Raw genomic sequence first — 20,911 nt, 5'->3', positions numbered from 1 at the left:
AGGGCATAGAAAAATGTGACTATTGGAATGTCACATTCTTTAAAAAGCAAACTAAAAACAAAAACAAAAACAAACCGGAACTGGAGAGACCCCAACTATACTATCCCAAAGAGTAGTTTTCTCAGCATGAAGACGGAGCCCTGTCTGTGCCTAAGTTGCTCTCTCAACAGAATGACGTTCCAAAGTTAGATCAAGGCAGGTAGGAGAGAACATAGCAAAATGGGCCTGATCTTTGAGACCTTAGTCCCAATCTAGACAAGATGCAGAGAAAATGGAAAAGTCAAAAGGGTGACCAGTCCTCATGCTGGAATCCAGTGTTCCAATAAAACTCACTCCTTGGAGTTAGCAACATTCAAAAGTTCTCCAGTGGGGACGCCAGAGGATGAGATGGCTGGATGGCATCACTGACTGGATGGACGTGAGTCTGAGTGAACTCCAGGAGTTGGTGATGGACAGGGAGGCCTGGCATGCTGCGATTCATGAGGTCGCAAAGAGTCAGACACGACTGGGCGACTGAACTGAACTGAACTGAACGGTTGGCTTTAAATAAAATAGCCAAGTGCAGGAGACCACGTGTAAAGAAGAGGTGAGTCCCATGCACCAAGACTACCTGACTTCTCCGTGTTCGGGAACAGAAGTTTCTCCTACCGCCTGGGCCTCTCCAAACTGCTCTTCCCTGGCCCAGCTGCCCCCAACCCAAATTCAGAACCCCGTGCCATGGGTGGGCCCTGTCATACCAGTTAGGTTGGGGACAGTTTTATTCCACCCGCACTGGAAAGCTCAAGCGAGACTCTTGACAAATCCCTGAAGCCCAGGACCTGGTCACAGCGGGGCGGGGTCGGCGGCGCCCGGCTGCTGGTTAATTGGAGGAGTGCACCAGAGCCGGGGGTGAAGCTGAACATCCGGCCTTTGGCCTGTCGGTGGTACCGGAGCGGCCACCTTTAGTTCCCACTAGCGAGACGCCACTGTCAGCGTATCCCAGGGGAATGCCTCGAGTGACCTCGGCGGCCGAAGCGAGCTCTGGCGTGGGTGCCACAGCCGACCCTAGTGCGGCGCCAGGGCCGGGGGAGGTGCGGCAAGGTCTAGGGTGAACGGAGAGGACCAGGGGAAGAGCCCCGGCGCATCTCTGGAAACCCTGACTCTGCAGGGGCAGGCAGAGCGACCCAGGCCTCCTGAGCATCCCCTCCCCAATCCCCGCCATGGGTCCCGCGTGGCCCTGTCTACAGGCACCCAGCTCCCGTAGGCCAGGCCAGCCGGCCCGCTGATACGCAGCGGGACGTGGCTGCCGCTCTGCAAGCAGAGGGGAGGGCATTTACCGGGATCCTGGGGTGCTGCTGCGTCTCCACCTGGGTCTCTGCTGGCGTACCCCGGTTGCCGCTACTGCCGCCGCGTCTTTCCAATCGCCGCAGTCTCGACCGGCAAAGCTCCCAGTCGCTCCCTACGATTGTAGCCCGCGAGGCCAGCTGTTGAATGGCTCGCGTCGAGCGCACGGGGAGCAGAAGCGTCCCCGCTGCATCCAAGTCGGCGACGCAAGCGCGCGTCCCAGTGCCAACGCCCCGTGCGCCCCTCGCCCCGCCGAGCTCGCGCAGCCGCCTCCGGGCTACTGGCTGCGGACTCCCGGCTTCAGGCTAGCCCGCCTGCCGGCCAGCTCCCCTTGGTGGGCTTTAGCCTAGCCAATTGCCTTCCCTCGTGGACTCCGCCCCCCTCGCTGCCATCCCTCAACTTGCCCTCAGGACCAATGGCAACAATAGACTAGTCCCGCCCCTTGGATTCCCCGGGGGCCAATCGCCTTCTCCTGAGAATCAATTCAAGTAACCCCGCCCCTCTCGTGCGGCAGAGCCCGAGCCGAAGTTTATCCCACGGTGCGGTTGCTCCTGAGGATTGCAAGGCTTTGCCCGGGCTCCCCCAACCCCCCACCCCTGAACGAAGTTACAGCGATTTAGAGCCTGCAACTCACCTGGTCTGCAGACCGCCACGCGAGCCAGTTGCTTTGAATAAAGTAGTATAAGAAAGCGATTGGGAGAGGTACCGTGCACCTCATTCATCCCTGATGTAAGACTGCTGAGAAATGTGCACCCGCTTGGCCAGAACTTACACATCACAGGGTCAGCAGGAACCTCGAAGGTCATCGACTGACTCTACCCTAGCACTGATTGGTTTCGCTTTGGGTTTTTGGTTTTCTTTTCCCACATACAGGGTCCTTGCCCTCTAGTCTGAACAACTTCCAGTGACAAGAACGCACTAGCCCCACAGACCGCTGCTTGTGTCTCTGCCTCATAGCTTGAGGTCAAGTGAAACCAGCCCCCTGGTAACTTCACACAAAACCAAATTTTCCCCTCTTCCCAATGGTGGCCCAACAATTTGAAGACAGATTGGTCCCACAATTCTACCAGACTAGAGTCTACTCCAGAGACCCAGGTTCAAGGCTCTGCTTTCAGTTTAAGCCAATTCCTTTATATCTTTCAAAAGTAGAAGGCTAGAACTGGGTCTAACCTCCCTCCCAACACCCCCCCCCCCCCCACCCCCGCAACCCCAGGGCACAGACCCTTCGGCACCGTCTAGTCCCTTGTCCAGATACTAGATTCTTCTCCTCTAGCTTCTTAAGGATGGCATTTGCTTTCTTGACTGCCATATCACATGGCCAATGCATATTAGATTTATTGTCAACTCACCCCCGGGGGCTATATCTCACTTCTGGTGCTATCACAAGACTGTTTTCTACTTCATTAACTGGTAAATGTCATCGAGTTTTGATTCGGGGAGGGGGTGCTAATTTCACTCTCTTCTATGGAAACCTCTTTGCCTGCTCATTCTGTCCTAAATATCTCTACATTCCTGCTTGCTACCTAACTGCCTTGCTCTGGTTCCCATCCTGTTTGCACAACTGCCAAAGAGCTTCCTAACCTGGCCCCTTGCCTCTAGCCTTGCACCCTCCTGGCTGGCCCCTCAAAGCTCCTCTCCTCATCCATTTTATACCAGAAGTCAGAGTTGTCCTTAAACACAAATATAATCACACCACCACACTCTAACTTCAAAGCCCATCCCAGCTTCAAATCCTTTTTTACTTCCTTTCTGCTCTCCTTTGCTTTCAGGATAAGATCCAAAACCCATGGCAAAGCATATATAAAATCCTTGGGGATCTGGCCTCAGCCTCATTTCCAGTGGTTCCACCTTCACCACAGAGCACTGTACACTTCAGGTCAAAAACTCCCTGTTGTTTTTCAAGTGATCCATGGTCTCCAACACTTCTTTGCCTTTGGTATAAAGTCTAAAATAACCTGCTTCCCACCCTCCTAATCCTGACCTGCAACACTCTGATGTCTTTTTTTTTAATTGAAGTTGATTTACAATACTGTTACTTTCTTTTCCATTATACGTTATTACAATACATTGAATATAGTTCCCTGTGCTATACAGTAAGTCCTTGTTTATTTTATATATAGGAGTATATATCTATTCATCTCAAACTCCTAATTTATCCCTCCCTCCTTTACCCTTTGGTAACTATAAGTTTGTTTTCTATATCTATCTTTTTCTGTCTTATAAATAATTTCATTTGTATTATTTCTTTAGATTTCACAAATAAGTTATATCATATAATATTTGTCTTTGTCTGACTTACTTCACTTAATATAATAATCTCTAGGTCCATCCATGTTACTGCAGTTGGCGTCATTTCATTCTTTTTTATGGCCAAGTAATAATATTCCATATGTGTGTGTGTGTGTATGTGTATATATGTGTGTATATATATACACCACATCTTTTTAATCCATTCATCTTTTGATGGACGTTTAGGTTGCTTCCATGTTTTGGCTATTGTAAACAGCACTGCAATGAGCATTGGGATTCATGTTATTTTTTTAAATTATGGTCTCTGAAGAAAAGCTATATGTTATAAAAATGAATCACTTGGAATCACACAATTATAGAACTTCAGTATTAAAGGGGCCTTTTAAGCTAATGTAATCAAACCCGACCCTAGATGCTAGAATGACTGTGTGGGCAGTTTTTCAGGTTCTTAGCTCCCTGGCCTCTGAAAACAGGTTTTGTTCTTACTCCTAAAATATATGGCTTTGCCTGACTAAATGCTTTGAGGGGCACCCAGAATGCTTCTCTGTCCATTTTTTTCCCTCTAGGCTTAGATGTGTCCTTGGGATCCTCTCTTTCAAAATGCAGATCCCTTTTGGAAGATCCAAATGCTAACATTTATTAGTTATTAACCCTTAGCATAAGGTAAGCAGCATAGCTTAATTTTAAAAATTAAGCAGACTCCAGGAGATAGTGAAGGACAGGGAAGCCTGGCATGCTGCAGTCCACGAGGTCACAGAGTCAGACAGGACTTAGCAACTGAACAAGAACAACCAACATGAACAGGAGTTTTCAAAGCATTTTCATTTATTTTGTCATATTTGATCCTCATAGTAACCTCAGTAAATATCCTGATTTCCATTTCACAGGGGAGGAAGCTAAGGTTCATTTTGGTTAAATCACTCCTCAATGTATTCGAACTGCAGCTCTGCTATTAACATTCAGCAAGTAACCATGCCACTCTAGCCTCAGTTTCCCAATCAATAAATTCAAATAATTTGCTTTCCAAGGTTTCTTTCAGCTCTGTCTCTAATCCCTCATCTCCTGCTGGCTGAGATCAAGGAACTGGGGGCCTGGGCATTTTCACAGTGGCAGGAAATAATTTTGGCACTAGAGGTACATTTTGGAAAGGGAAAGCTCTTAGAATGCCAAAGCAGGCAGCATAAGAGCAGTGAATACTAGAAGCAAGACAATCTGAGAAAGGAAAAACAAGGGGCCCTGAACTCCAAACTCACCTACTTGCTAAGCTATAATACAACCACTGGGATTCCAATTGTGAACTTAACATTCCAACTTGTTTCCTTTCATGATTAAAGAATCTTCTCTGCAAACTTTAATTAAAGTCAGCTTTGGCAAACAATTTTATCATATTCAGACAATAATTACTGCAATAAATTACATAAAGAAATCTATTGTGTCCACTGCTTATTCCACACAGCAAAAGGGCCGATAAGAAATTGCAGCCGAAGGAAGTCATTTGGAAGGAAAACCAATAGGCAAATAGATGCATTCTAATAATTTATGCAAGTCCACTGGTGACACCCTCCCCCTCCCCCACTCCAACATTCTCTGAGGACTTGAAGGGCACTGAGAAGCAGCCAATCTAAGGGCTATGCATTGCTTAATCTTACCACCAAAATACAGGCTTTACGCCTAATATAAAAGGAATTTAAGATGCCAGGTGAAAGTGGTGATCTTTAAACTGGTTGTGCAAGAAACTGAAAGCTAATTCTTAAGATGATACGCCTACTTAATAGTTTGTTCTTTTTGGAGTGATTAAAAACCTGTTTAATTACAGTAGAATCACTTTGGGCTTCCAGACACCTAATCACTTTTCCAGTAAATAGCTCTAAAGTTAGAATAAATAACACTAACCTACTTCCCTGATTTCTTACAAGGATTAATTAATTGATTTTAAAGGGTTTCAGAAGTTTCATAAAACAGTGGCCTAGGAATTAGGAGACCTAAATTTAGTGCAGACTCTGCCGTTAATAGCTGTGTGGCCTAGGTGGTTGACTTTACTTCTCTGGGGCTTGGCTTCTCCACCTGTAAAAGGGAATTGGGCTAGACAGTCTCCGTACTTTGGGTCTAATATTGTAATAATACTCTAGGACTCACCATCATTATAGCCTTTTCTCTTAGTAGCTTAAGACCACAATAATCTACTTTTGGTTTTCCAGTTTTCCTAAAATTGGATTCCTGGAAAAATTTCCAAAATGTCTGCCTGTTTCCCAGACACAGTCACTTAGGCATACAGACCCCAACCAAACTTTCCAAGTATGAATAGAGAAAAATATAATAAAGATCCAGAAAGAAGAAAAAAATAGAATCTAGACTTTCACACACATGAACAAGTAAACGGAAGCCATTTCTTAGTATTTGCAGACCCACACTTTTTTCTTCCCAACTATTTTCCATGCTTTTCTTTTCCACAGATTTTATTACTCTTTCTTTTCCCTAACGTAAACCTGGGGCCCTCATTACCAGCTTTAAAAACACTCACTATGACTATTTATAAGAGGACTTGAAATGTTTAAAGGGAAAATAACATTATATGGAGCAAAAGAAAAGCAGAATAAAAAATTTTATGTACAATATAATCTCAACTGGGCTAGAAAATGGTCCATATGCTGAAGACTGGATGGCCATACACCAAAAGGTTAATAGGCTGGTCTTTAGCTAGCAGAATCCAGGGTTAGATTTTCCCCTTCACATTAGCTTTTTTTTTTTTTTTTACCCTTAATGAGCATGTATTGTGTTTGTTAAAGATAATATATATGTATGTGTATATATAGTGCGTCTTTAACAAAAGGAGGAAGAGTGACTCCTTTTTATAGACAGCATAGAGGCATAGAGTAGTGGTTAAATGGTGGGATTCAACCCCTCTGATACTCCATTTCCCCCTCTATAAAATGGCAATAAGACTAATAAAGGACCTACTTCATAGAGTTATTTTCCAGATTAAATAAGCTACTCCATGTAAGTGCTTAGACCAATGCCTGGCACCATTATTTGCCATTATTTAAAATGTTAAACCTGGAGAAGGAAATGGCAACCCACTCCAGTACTATTGCCTGGAAAATCCCATGGACAGAGGAGCCTGGTAGGCTACAGTCTATGGGGTCACAAAGAGTCGGACACGACTGAGCAACTTCACTTTCACTTTCAAAATGTTAAATGTGACTATGCTCCAGTAAAAAATGCTAAACATTTACTGTAAATATAATGTGTGCAAGTGGTGAAAAAAAAAACAGTACAGAAGACTTTAAAAAGTAAAGTGAAAAAGGAGAAATAGTTTTCCCTCTTTAACCCTCAGCCTCACTGTCAACACCTTCTTATGTAGCCTTTCAGAATTCTTAAGGGCAAATGCAAACATATATCCTCTTTTTCAGTCATACACACACACATGGGCAGGCACACACAGAATCATAGCATTCATGTTATTTTCACCTTGTTTTTTAACTTAATTATCTTTTTTGAAGATCTTTCCATAACAGAACATCTAGATTTACTCCTTTTTTATTGCGGTTAAAAGACACATAGGGCTTCCCCAGTGGCTCAGAGGTAAAGAATCTACCTGCAATGCAGAGATGCAGGAGATCCAGGTTCAATCCCTGGGTTGGCAATATCCCCTGAAGGAGCGTATTGCAACCCACTCCAGTATTCTTGCCTGAAAAATCCCAATGGACAGGGGAGCCTTGGGGGCTACAATCCATAGGGTCACAAAGAGTCAGACACAACTGAAGCAACTGAGCACACAGCACACACAAAAGACACAACATAAAATGTATCATCTCAACCATTTTTAACTGTATAGTTCAATAGTGTTAAGTAGATCAACATTGTGAAACAGATCTCAAGAGCTTTTTCATCTTGCAAATCTGAACTTTCATATCCATTCAACAACTCTTCTTTCTCCTTCCTCCAGCCCCTGGTAACAGCCATTCTACTTTCTGTTTGTATAATTTAGATAGCTCATAGAAGTGGGATCATACAGTACTTTTTGTGACTGGCTAATTTCCCTTAGCAAAATGCCCTCAAGCTGCATCCATTGTGTAGTATGTGACAGGATTTCCTTCTTTTTTAAGGCTGAATAATATTCCACTGTATGTATATGCCGCCACATTTTGCTTATCCATTTACGTGTCAGTGGGCATTTGGGTTGCTTCCATCTCCTGGTTATTGTGAATAGTGCTGCTATTAACGTGGATGTACAAACATCTCTTTGAGAACTCACTTTCACTTCTTTTGGATACATATCTGGCAGTGGGGTTACTGGATCACATGATAATTCTATTTTTAATTTTCTTGAGGAAACTCCATATTATTTTCCCCAGCAGCTGAGCCACTGTACATTCTCAACAACACTGTACTAGGATTCCAGTTTCTCTACATGTTCACCAATAGTTGTTATTTCCTGTTTTTTTAATACTAGTTCTAATGTATGTAAGGTGATTTCCTCCTGATTTCTAACAGTTACATAGTGCTTTGTAATGTGGAAAACCCTCTATCAATGGACAGTTTGACCCTGGTCTTCAAGCATTTCAAATAATTCTGCAGTGAACACCCACATATCTTTATATACATGTGGAATACTTTTAGCAAAAGAATTGCCAGAATAAAGTGTATGTGCTATTTTAGGGGTGGGGGAGCTGCAGATTTCAGAAGTTTCAACTGGTATCTTACAGTGAATATATTAATGCTTTTGATTTAAAATAGTAAAAAAAAAAGTGTATGTGCTTTTGGGGTAACTTTTTACTATAAAATAATTTCAGACTTACCAAAAAAGTTGCAGGAACATCCATGTTCCTTTCATCCAGCTTCCTCTATTGTTAATAGTCAATTAATTTATAATTTTCTTTCAATATATACGCATATTTCTCTTTTTTCTAAACCACTTGGGAGTAAATTTTAGCCATGATGTTCCTTTAACCCTAAATATTTGAACATGTATCTCTCCAACAAAACAAATATTTCTCTTACATAAGTACAGTGCAACTATTAAAATCAGAAAATTAATATTGATAAAATAGTATTATCTAGCCTACAGAAAATATTCATAGTTCTCCTTTTGTACAAATAGTATTTCTGTATCAAAAAGAACTGGCAGGAGTTGGGGGGGACAGTTCCAGGATATAACTCAGGATCAGACATTGCATTTGTCACTTCCACCTGGCCTCCAAAAGTTCCTAAGACTGTTTTCCCCTTTCATGACCATGACAGTCTTTTCATTATTTAATATTATTATTTGGAAGCAATCACAAACTTACAGAAAAGTTAGAAATATAGTATAGAATGTCCTGGATTTTTCCTCCTGAACCATTTGAGAGTAAGTCACCAGCCTATGCCCCATCATCCCTGAATAATATCGTGTATATATTTTTTAACCAACAAGCATATTTTCCTATCTAGCTATGATACCACCACCATCATCAGGAAATTCACATTAATAGATTACTAACATCGAATCCTCAGGTCCCATTCAAGTCTCATCAGTTGTCCCCAATGGGTCTATTATGGCAAAAGGATCCAGTACAGACCCATATGGTGCTTTTAGTTGTCATGTCTCCTCCATCTCCTTCATTGTGAAAGAGTTCCTTGATCTTTCATTGACTTTTAAGACCTCGGCACTTTTTTAAATTTTATTTTTAATTGGAGGATAACTGCTTTACAATATTGTGTTGGTTTCTGCCATACAACAACATCAACCAGCCATAAGTATACATATACTCCCTCCCTCTTGATCCTCGCTTCCACTCCCCTGATCCCACCCTTCTAGGTCGTCGCAGAGCACCAGGTTGAGCTGTGTTATACAGCAACTTCCCACTAGCTATCTGTTTTACATATAAGACTTGGGAATTTTTTAAAACTCCGAGCCGGTTGTTTCGAAGAATGTCCCCCAATTTGGGTTTGCCTGATGTTTGCTCATGATTAGATTCAGGTTACACGTCTTTGTCAGGCCTATGACAGAAGTGACACTGTATACTTCATTCTGTCAGGTGGAGCGTGATTTCAGTGTGTCCTGTTACTGGTGACGTTCGTTCTGATCACTAGACTAAAGTGATATGTGCCAGGCTTCACTGTGCAATTATTCTCTGTAATTAATTTTTTGTGGAGAAGTCCTTTGAGACTGTGCAAATCTTACATTTCTCATCAAACTTTCAATTTACTCATCTGTTAATTTATAGAGTTATGTCTTCCTATTTTATTCAGTGGGTTATAATCCATTACGATCATTGCTTACTTTGATGCCCACATTATCCTTGATCTGACCACTGGGGACCCCTTCAAGATGGCTTTTGTGTCCCTTCAATGTGTCCTCATCATTCTTTGTGCACTTCCTTATTTTCTGGTACAAGATAGTCCAGGTTCATCTCATACTTTCATTTATCCAGTCCTGAAACCAGCCATTGTTCTGAGATGCCTTGGTTCTCTTTTGTGGAAAACAGTATTTGGAAACCAAATCTGGGCACTAAGTAGGTATAGATAATGCTATTGTTGTATTGCTACTCCCTGACTCTCTAGAAGCTTCTTTTACACACTTTTATTCACATGCTTACACAAACACAATACTCACAGATTTTATATCTATATCTCTATCTATCTGGCCATGAGTTCACTCTGCTATATTCCAACTAACACCATAAAATTCATTCTAACTTTCTCCCTTCCCATATTTGTAACAATTTATGATAATGAGGAAACTTTCTATTATTCTGAACACATTTTCTCATTTTATCAATCACCCTTATGCAATTGAACTGGAAGGTTTCTTTTTCATTTTTAATAATAACTACCATTTATTGGCTGCTTATCATGTGCCAAGCGCTGTCATATTGCTTGACAACCAAAATTTCATTTACTTCTCGGTATACCTTGTGAGACAAGCATGATTATCCCCATTTTAGAGAGGAAACTGAGGCATAGAAAGGGTAATTAGCTCAAGGTACAATAGCTAATTAAAATTAAGCCTGCCTGATTCAAACAAAGATCTAGATGACCTCCTAAGCACCATGCTATGCTAAGTCACTTCAGTGGTGTCTGACTTTTTGCAACCCTACAGATTGTAGCCCACCAGACCTCTGCCCATGGGGATTCTCCGGGAAATAATATTGGAGTGGGTTACCTGCCCTCCTCCAGGGGATCTTCCCGACCCAGGGATGGAACCTGAGTCTCTCATGTTTCCTGAATTGTCAGACAGGTTCTTTACCACTAGCGCCACCTGGGCAGCCCCCTAAACACTGTACTATTCTTTTTTATTTCACCTTTTTTTTTTTCTTTTTTACTGTGGTAACAACACTTAACATGAGCTCTGTCCTCTCAGCATATTTTTAAGGTTACAATACAGTAGACTATTGGTCTAATGGTCATACCATTCAGGTATGACCTAAATCAAATCCCTTACAATTATTTAGTGGAAGTAACAAATGGATTCATGGTAATAGATCTGATAGACAGAGTGGCTAAAGAACTATGGACAGAGGTTCATGACATTGTATAGGAGGCAGTGATCAAGACCATCCACAAGAAGAAGAAACGCAAAAAGGCAAAATAGTTGTCTAAGGAGACCTTACAAATAGCTGAGAAAAGAAGAGAAGTGAAAGGCAAAGGAGAAAAGGAAGAATATACCCATCTGAATGCAGAGTTCCAAAGAATAGCAAGGAGAGATAAGAAAACCTTTCTCAGTGATCAATGCAAAGAAAAAGAGGAAAACAATAGAATGGGAATGACTAGGGATCTCTTCAAGAAAATTAGAGATACCAAAGGAATATTTCATACAAAGATGAGCACAATTAAGGACAGAAACGGTATGGACCTAACAGAAGCAGAAGACATTAAGAAGAAGTGGCAAGAATACACAGGAGAACTGTACAAAAAAGATCTTAATCTCAGATAGCCATGATTATATGATCATTCATCTAGAGCCAGATATCCTGGAATGTGAAGTCAAGTGGGCCTTAGGAAGCATCACTACAAACAGCTAGTGGAGGTGATGGAATTCCAGTTGAGCTATTTCAAATCCTAACAGATGATGCTGTGAAAGTGCTGCACTCAATAAACCAGCAAATTTGGAAAACTCAGCAGTGGCCACAGGACTGGAAAAGGTCAGTTTCCATTCCAATCCCAAAGAAAGGCAATGCCAAAGAATGTTCACACCACCACACAATTACATTCATTTCACATGCTCACAAAGTAATGCTCAAAATTCTCCAAGTGAGGCTTCAAAAGAATGTGAACTGAGAATTTCCAGATGTTCAAGATGGATTTACAAAAGGAAGAGGAACCAGAGATCATATTGCCAACATCCGTTGGATCATAAAGCAAGAGAGTTTCAGAAAAACATCTAGTTTTCCTTTATTGACTATGGCAAAGCCTTTGAACGTGTGGATCAAAACAAACAGTGGCACATTCTTAAAGAGATGAGAATACCAGACTACCTTACCTGCTTCCTGAGAAATCCGTATGCAGGTCAAGAAGCAACAGTTAGAACCGGACATGAAACAATGGACTGGTTCCAAATTGGGAGAGGAGTATGTCAAGACTGTATGTTGTCACCCTGCTTATTTAACTTATATGCAGAGTACATCATGTGACATGCCAGACTGGATGAAGTACAAGCTGGAATCAAGATTGCCGGGAGAAATGCCAATAACCTCAGATATGCAGATGACACCACCATTATGGCAGAAAGCAAAGAGCAACTAAAGAGCCTCTTGAGGAAAGTAAAAGAGGAGAGTGAAAAACCTTGCTTAAAACTCAGCATTCAAAGAACTAAGATCATCGCATCCAACCTCATCACTTCATGGCAAACAGATGGAAAAAGAATGGAAACAGTGAGAAACTTTATTTTGGGGGGCTCCAAAATCACTGCAGATGGTGACTGCAGCCATGAAATTAAAAGATGCTTGCTCCTTGGAAGAAAGGTTATAACAAACCTAGACAGCATATTAAAGAAGCAGAGACATTACTTTGCCAACAAACGTCCATCTTGTCAAAGCCATGGTTTTTCCAGTAGTCATGTATGAATGTGAGAGTTAGGCTATAAAGCTGAATGCTGAATAATTGCTGCTTTTGAACTGTGGTGTTGGAAAAGACTCTTGAGAGTCCCCTGGACTGCAAGGAGGTCAAACGAGTCAATCCTAAAGGAAATCAGTCCTGAATATTGATTGGGAGGACTGATACTGAAGCTGCAGCTCCAATACTCTGGCCACCTGATGGGAAGAGCTGACTCATTAGAAAAGACCCTGATGCTGGGAAAGAGTGAAGGCAGGAGGAAAAGGGGATGACAGAGGATGAGGCGGTTGGATGGCATCACCGACTTGATGGTCATGAGTTTGAGCAAGCTCTGGGAGTTGGTGATGGACAAGGAAGCCTGACGTGCTGCAGTCCATGGGGTCTTGAACAGTCAGACACAACTGAGTTGCTGAACTGAACTGGCAGTAGCTATCTCACGTGAGTGTATGTGCCATGTGTGCTCAGTCGCTTCCGTTGCATCTGACTCTTTGTAAGCCCATGGAATGTAGCCCCAGGCTTCTCTGTCCATAGATTTTCCAGGCAAGAATATTGGAGTAGGTTGCCAGGCCCCCCTCCAGGGGATCTTCCCAACCCAGGCTTCGAACCTGTGTCTCCCACATCTCCTGCATTGCAGGATTCTTTACCCACTGAGGCTCCTGGGAAGCCCACTTATCTTACATAATGAAAACTATATATTCTTTAAAAGCCCCTCCACATTCACCACTCCCCCAAACTCCTGACTACCACCATTTTACCCTCTTTTTCCACGAAGCTGACTACTTTAGATACTCATCTAAGTAGAAATATGCAGTATTTGTCCTTCTGTGACTGGCTTATTTCACTTACCATAATGTTCTCAGGATTTATCCATGCTGTTGCATATGGCAGATTTCATTATATTTTAAGGCTGAATAATATTCCACTGTATATGTGTGTATATGCATATGTGTGCAACATTTTCTTTATCCCTTCCTCTATCAATCAATACTTATGCCGTTTCTACACCTTGAAAGTGAAAGAGTTAATCATTCAGTCATGTCCGACTCCTTGTGACCCCATGGACTTTAGCGGGCCAGGTTCCTCTGTCCATGGGATTTCCTAGGCAAGAATACTGGAGTGGGTTGCCAGTTCCTTCTCCAAGGGATCTTCCCAACTCAGGGATTGAACCCAGGTCTCCTGCATTGCAGGCAGTGTCTTTACCATTTGTTCTATATCTTGGCTATTATAAATAATGCTGCAGTGAACATGGGAAAATAGACACCTCTCTGAGATCTCAATTTCAATTCTTTTGGATACAAAGCCAGAAAGGGCACTGCAGGATCATATGGCCCTTCTATTACTTTTTTTTTTTTTTGAGGGAACTCCATATTGTACATTCCCATCAAAAGAACACAAGGATTCCAATTTCTCTACACTCTGGCCAACACTTCTTATCTGTTGTCTTTTTGATAATAGCCATCCTAACAGACGTGAGGTAATTTTGATTTGCACTTCCATCATGATTAGTTGGGCTTCCCAGGTAGCTCTGCAGGAGAGTTACAGCAATGCAGGAGACACCAGTTCGATTCCTGGGTGGGAAAGATCCCCTAGAGGAGGGCATGGCAACCCACTCCAGTATTCTTGCCTGGAGAATCCCAATGGACAGAGGAGCCTGGCAGGCTATAGTTCATGGGGTCACAAAGAGCTGGACACGACAGAGTGACTAAGCACAGCACAGCACAATACATGATTAGTTATGCTGACAGTTTCTCATATATTTGTATATATTCCTTAAAAAAATGAAAAGGCAGAAAACAGACTTTATTCCAAAACAGACTTTTAAAAGATGCTGTTAGAATTCTGGAAATAAAAGCAAAAATAAACAAATGGGATCTAATTAAAATTAAAAGCTTCTGCACAACAAAGGAAAATATAAGCAAGGTGAAAAGACAGCCTTCTGAATGGGAGAAAATAATAGCAAATGAAACAACTGACAAACAACTAATCTCAAAAATATACAAGCAACTTATGCAACTCAATTCCAGAAAAATAAACGACCCAATCAAAAAATGGGCCAAAGAACTAAATAGATATTTCTCTAAAGAAGACATACGGATGGCTAAAAAACACATGAGAAGATGCTCAACATCACTTATTATTAGAGAAATGCACGTCAAAACCACAATGAGGTACCACTTCACACCAGTCAGAATGGCTGCGATCCAAAAATCTACAAGCAATAAATGCTGGAGAGGGTGTGGAGAAAAGGGAACCCTCCTACACTGTTGGTGGGAATGCAAACTAGTATAGCCACTATGGAGAACAGTGTGGAGATTCCTTAAAAATTGCAAATAGAACTACCTTATGACCCAGCAATCCCACTTCTGGGCATACACACCGAGGAAACCAGAACTGAAAGAGACACATGTACCCCAATGTTCATTGCAGCACTGTTTATAATAGCCAGGACATGGAAACAACCTAGATGTCCATCAGCAGATGAATGGATAAGAAAGCTGTGGTACATATACACAATGGAGTATTACTCAGCCATTAAAAAGAATACATTTGAATCAGTTCTGATGAGATGGATGAAACTGGAGATGATTATACAGAGTGAAGTAAGCCAGAAAGAAAAACACCAATACAGTATACTAACACATATATATGGAATTTAGAAAGATGGCAATGATGACCCTGTATGCAAGATAGCAAAAAAGACACAGATGTGTATAACGGACTTTTGGACTCAGAGGGAGAGGGAGAGGGTGGGATGATTTGGGAGAATGGCATTGTAACATGTATACTATCATGTAAGAATCGAATCACCAGTCTATGTCCGACGCAGGATACAGCATGCTTGGGGCTGGTGCACGGTGATGACCCAGAGAGATGTTATGGGGAGGGAGGTGGGAGGGGGGTTCATGTTTGGGAACGCATGTACACCCGTGGTGGATTCATGTCAATGTATGGCAAAACCAATACAGTATTGTAAAAGTAAAATAAAGTAAAAATAAAAATAAAAAAAATAAAAGATGCTGTTAAAGAAAAGGACACGTTACGTTACTAACGCATATGTTTCTTACCATTTCTAAATTTTCCTTCTCCAAGGCGAGCACTCCAGCCAAGCTTTCACAGGTTGTGTTCAAAGCCCTTGGCCCATAAAAATCTGGCCTCACTCTTCTTCCCGAGGGGGCCTCTCAAGTCTTCTGAGCCAGGCAGTAAGAAGGGCTACAAGGCAGGTGACTGCTATGGGTCCACAGGGTCCCAGGCTGGCGCCCACTGGCATTTCCAGGAAGTACCCCCATGCAGAGCTGTCCACTGTGTGTCAGCAGTGCCCAGAGATGGCTGAGTGAATAAGATCTCTGAAGACCAGACGTGACACCAGAAGACGTGTGTCCCCTGGAAGGAGCCAAGATAAGCCAATCATCCTCGACCTGCCAGGGCCACTCAGCCTTGGGTTTGGCGGATAATGGCAGCATCTGTACAATGTGCCTCACCCTGGGCTGGGGGGGCAGGGACCAACTCCAGCACTTCTCGTCGCCCAGCTCCAGGCTGCACGGAGCGCGGCCCTGTGGATGGAGGACCCTGACACTCTCAGGCCCTATTCAGAGCCCTGTGGCCGCCCTTGCTGAGCAGGCCAAGTGGTCCTGAGGCCAGGGCCAGGCTCCAAAGGATCAAGGAGGAGGTTCAGATGAGGGACTTGACCAGAGTCACCATGTGATCCACACCACACGCCACGTCCACGGGCTCCCCAGGAATAGTCAACCTCCACGGGAAGTACTGGTCTTCCACCCAGGCACCCTTGGATGTTCTTGCCTCACACAAACAGCTCTCCTCTGTTGGTCAGAGCAGCAAAATGGCCAAATCCGCAGCAAATGCGGGAAACCTGGACTTCTGGGTTGAACTCCATCAGGCCAAACAGAGTGGGTGGAATCATTTCTGAAAGAGAGGTTTCCAAGAGGTTTGCTCCCTTCCCAAGAATTCCATAGCCCCAGACAAAAACGTGTCCTTCTCTGTTTAATACAGTGCAGCCTGCCCCCCCCCCCCCCCCTCCCCCCGGCAACACAGCCTGCTTCACCCATGCCACTCCTGAGAAGGGCAAACACCAGGAGGACGTTCACCTGTCTGGAGTCGGTGACAGAGGCAAGGTGCAGGTACTCAGAGTTCCCCTACCTGAAGAGGCCCCCACTGGCCAACACAACCAGACAGCAGTTCCCATAGGTATCCACCTGGATGACGTTCACTCCGGCGAGATCTCCGCCCAGGTTGGTAGGCATGCTGGTGATATCATAGTGACCCAGACCTGTTTGCACACCTGTGACCCGGCCACAAGAATACACTTCTCCTTTATTGGTCAGGAACAGACAATGGTCCTGACCACAGGCGATGGACCATCTGTCCATCGAAGTCCTGCATCCTATGGACTTTGTGACTTTCACTATAAATTTCGTTTTTGACCACCTTTCTTCCATACTGCCCGTAAGAATTATTCCCCATGCTGAAGACGCTTTCCCCATCTGTCAAGACAAGCAAGTGGGCTCTACCACAGGAGACCTGCAGCACCCGCATCTCCTGAGGTCTGCCCAGCGGCAGTGGCACAGGCGAGGGCTCCAAGCCATACTCTTATCCCCTCATTTTATCTTTCAGGCTCCTGTGAAATCTGAGCTGAGCATCTTTGTTGAGCCTCATACCCCCAAACTTTCATAATATCCTTGGTTTTAGAGGACAGCGAATCCATAACCACAGGCAGCAGATGAAATCTTTTGGCCCAGCTCCAGGCGGTAGGGCACGGCCTGGATCCTGCGGCACGGGGCTGGGGTCCATAGCTGGGCAGCACGGAGGTGGGCACGCCCAGCGCCCGGGAGAAGCTGAAACCCCGCACGAAGATTCGGTCAGAGTCACGCGCTCGCTCACGTACTGGAACACGGGCGTATCCGCCTCAGCTTCCGCCGCCTCGCATCGGCTCCACGAGCGCCCGGCCACTGTCCATTGTCTGCGTGCCAGCCCCAGCCTTTTCAGCCGGCACCCCAGCCGAGCCCACGCCGCCAGCGCCGCCAGCGCCGCCAGCGCCACCCTCTGTTTCACACCTTAACAGCCTGTATATATTCCTTGGAGAAATGTCTATTTAAGTCCTTTGTCTGTTTTATAATTTGATTGTTTGATTTTTTTTTTTTTTTGCTGTTGAGTTGTAGGAGTTTCTCATATATTTTGTATATTAACCCCTTACCAGATATATGGTTTGCAAATATTTTCTTCCATTCCATAGGTTGTCTTTTGACTCTTTGCTGCAGTGAAGCTTCTTAGTTTGATGTAGTCTCATTTGTCTATTTTTGCTTTTGTTCCTTATGCTTTCGATGTCATATCCATGAAATGACTGCCAAGACCCATGTTATGAAATTTTTCCCCTATGTCTTTTTTTCTTAATTGCTGTTTATGGTCTTACACTTAAATCTTTAATCCATTTTTAGTTGATTTTGTGTATGCTGTAAAAAACAAGGGTCCAATTTCATTCTTTTTGCATGTCTAGTTTTCCCAACGCCATTTGGGTTTTTATTTTGTTGTTTTCAATGTTTAAATTTTTATTTTTTACTGCTTTGTCTTATTTTTTGATTTTTATGAGAATTTTTTCTTTTTATTTTTTCCCTTAGTACAAAATATTAGCTATATTCCCTGTGTCTTAACACCATTTGTCAAAGAGACCATCCTTTCCTCATTGTGTACTCTTGTTGACTATAAGTATGTTGATATATTGTTGGACTCTCAATTATGTTCCCCTGGTGTATGCCAGTATACCACACCATACTATTTTTATGCCAGTACCATACTGTTTTAATTATTGTCACTTTGTAATGTGTTTTGAAATCAAGACATATGATGCCTCCAGCTTTTTCCTTCTTTCTCAAGATTGTTTTGGCTATTCAAGATCCCTTGTGGTTCCATATGAATTTTAGGATTGTTTTACTATTTTTGTTAAAAAAAAAAAAGTGCCATTGGAGTGTTAATAGGGATTGCATTGAATCTATAGATCACTTTGGATAGAATGGATATTTTTCCTCTAAGATGGCCCTCAAGAATCCCTGCCCAGTGGTATTAATTAACTTGTGTAATCACTTCCCCTTGAATGTGAGCTCAATCTAGTTAATCATTTCCAATGATAGAATATGGCAAAAATTATGAGATGTCACTTCTAAGATTAGGTTACAAGAAGACTCTGACTTCTCTCTAATTTTCTCTCTCCTTCTTTCTCTCTCTTTCTCTTCCTCTCAGGGAACCTAACTGCCCTATAAAGAGGTCCATATGGCAAGGAGCTGAGGGAGGCTTCTAACCAACAAGCATGGAGGAACTGAGGCTCTCAGTCAACAGCCCATGAGGAACTAAATCCTGGTAACAATAACATGAATGTACCTGGAATCAGATTCTCCCTCAGTTGAAACTTCAAATGGGAGCTTTGTGAGCCTCTGAGTCAGAAGCACCCAGCTAGGCTGTGCCCAGATTCCTGACACACAAAACTGATATGATAAATGTTGGTTTGGAGTTCCCTGACAATCCAGTAGTTAAGACTTCATGCTTCCACTGCAGGGGGCACAGGTTTGAACCCTGGTAGTGCTGTGATTCATGGGGTCGCAAAGAGTCGGACACGGCTGAGCGACTGAACTGAACTGAACTGAACTGAGGGGAACAAAGATCCCCATATCCCACACAGCCAAAACTAAATAACTTAAAAAATTAAAATTAAAAAATAAATGTTTGAAAAAAAAATAAATGTTTGTTGTTCTAAGTCACTGAGTTTGGGAGTGAATTGTTAGGCAGAAATAGGTAACCAGCACAGTAACCCATCTCCCATTTCCATTGTCACTCTCCTGACACTTTGTCTGCTTCCCTTGCTTGGGGCCTCTCATTCTCCATTACCAGCTGCTCCCCTACATAGATTTCCTCTTCATCCCTCTCAGGTTCTGACTCTTCACATCAGGCTGTCCCTCCATGACAATACCTGCATCCACTTGTTTAGACTCAGATCCACCCTCTGCAGGGACACGTCCTTACCATGTTGGATCTCCAAAACCCCAGTCTGCACCCCACAACACTCTCCACCATGGATGTCTACCTTGCTCCATCTCACCAAATGGCTTTAGGACTGGATTTTTCAGGAAGATTAGGCAAAAGGACAGTTGTTTAGTCGCTCAGTCCTATCTGACTCTGTGACTCTATGGACTGAAGTATGACAGGTTTGCCCTTCTTTGGGATTGGAATGAAAACTGACCTTTTCCAGTGTGTGCATTTTGATTTTTAACATATATATTGTCAAGTTATCCTCCAAAAATCTTACATCAGTTTATACTCTAGTCTGTCTCCTTCACCCGGTCCTTTCCTCATCTCATAGAATGCTCATTGGTTTTTTCTTTCTAGTACTGTTTCTAGGTCTCATCCCAATGGAATGTCAACTGGCTCAATTCTTAAAACCATCTGCTGGGTTTCTCTGGCATGTCTAAATAGAGAGCTTGTTATTGTTTTGTTAAGTCCCTAAGTCATTTATGACTCTTTTATGACCCCATGGACTATATATAGCCTGCCAGGCTCCTCTGTCCATGGGATTTCCCAGGCAAGAATACTGGAATGGATTGCCATTTTCTTCTCCAGGGGATTTTCCTGACCCAGGGACTGAACCTGCATCTCCTGCATTGGCAGGTGAATTCTTTAACACCAGGGAAGCACCCAAATAGAGAGTATTTTCCCCTTAAAATGCAAACCCTCTTTCATGCTTACTGACAGTGATGGGCTTCAATCTTTGGTCAGTGAGTTATGATGCAGAAAACTGTAAAGGAGGAAAGAAAAAGTATCTGTTTACAAAGAACAGCAGTATGCTATCCAACAGTTGGTGACAAGAATATACATTTAAATTGTAGATCTACAGGAACTTTTTCAAAAAGGGTACCCTTTGTTAAGTCTTGAATTGGGACATATCAAGTCAAGAAGGAGCTGTGTCTTCCTCAGCCCTTCTTTTAGCATTTAGGTTGAAATTTGTGCACATATATACATTTCCTCTACCAGGAGCTCTGGCTATTCTGGTTTTATGACTCTGTCTCTTAAAGAAATTCATTTAATTAATGTGTATTATTAATATAATTATTATCAATAAATAATATATGGTACATTGTATAATATATAGTGTTATATATTACACACATACTTTATATATAATATGTAATACATAATTATAATAATATAATACATAATTATGATATAATACATACATGTGATATGTATTATAATATAATATAATATATAATATATGTGATATATAGTATATAATCTACTATGCTAC

General features: G+C 42.7%; 1 protein-coding gene and 1 pseudogene across 2 annotated transcripts in view; both read right to left on the bottom strand.

Annotated features, from left to right (window-relative positions):
* Nucleotides 1-15,918, bottom strand: part of LOC101106061 (A-kinase anchor protein 17B) — a 45,775-nt gene extending 29,857 nt beyond the window's left edge. The window contains exon 1 of one of the 2 annotated variants that reach the window (XM_060408287.1): nucleotides 15,672-15,918. The gene's annotated coding sequence lies outside the window, so the exon portion shown is untranslated. Of the gene's footprint in view, nucleotides 1-1,316; nucleotides 1,667-15,671 lie in introns of those variants that run through there. The other variant, XM_015105073.4, reaches the window with a different exon arrangement.
* Nucleotides 15,919-16,275: 357 nt separating this feature from the next.
* Nucleotides 16,276-19,683, bottom strand: LOC101105806 (RCC1-like G exchanging factor-like protein; annotated as a pseudogene).
* Between the last annotated feature and the right edge of the window lie 1,228 nt (nucleotides 19,684-20,911).

This window comes from Ovis aries, chromosome X (assembly GCF_016772045.2).
Source record: "Ovis aries strain OAR_USU_Benz2616 breed Rambouillet chromosome X, ARS-UI_Ramb_v3.0, whole genome shotgun sequence".
Classification (NCBI taxonomy): domain Eukaryota; kingdom Metazoa; phylum Chordata; class Mammalia; order Artiodactyla; family Bovidae; genus Ovis; species Ovis aries.
Note: the sequence above shows the minus strand (reverse complement) of the source record. Positions and strands in the feature narration are given on the sequence as shown.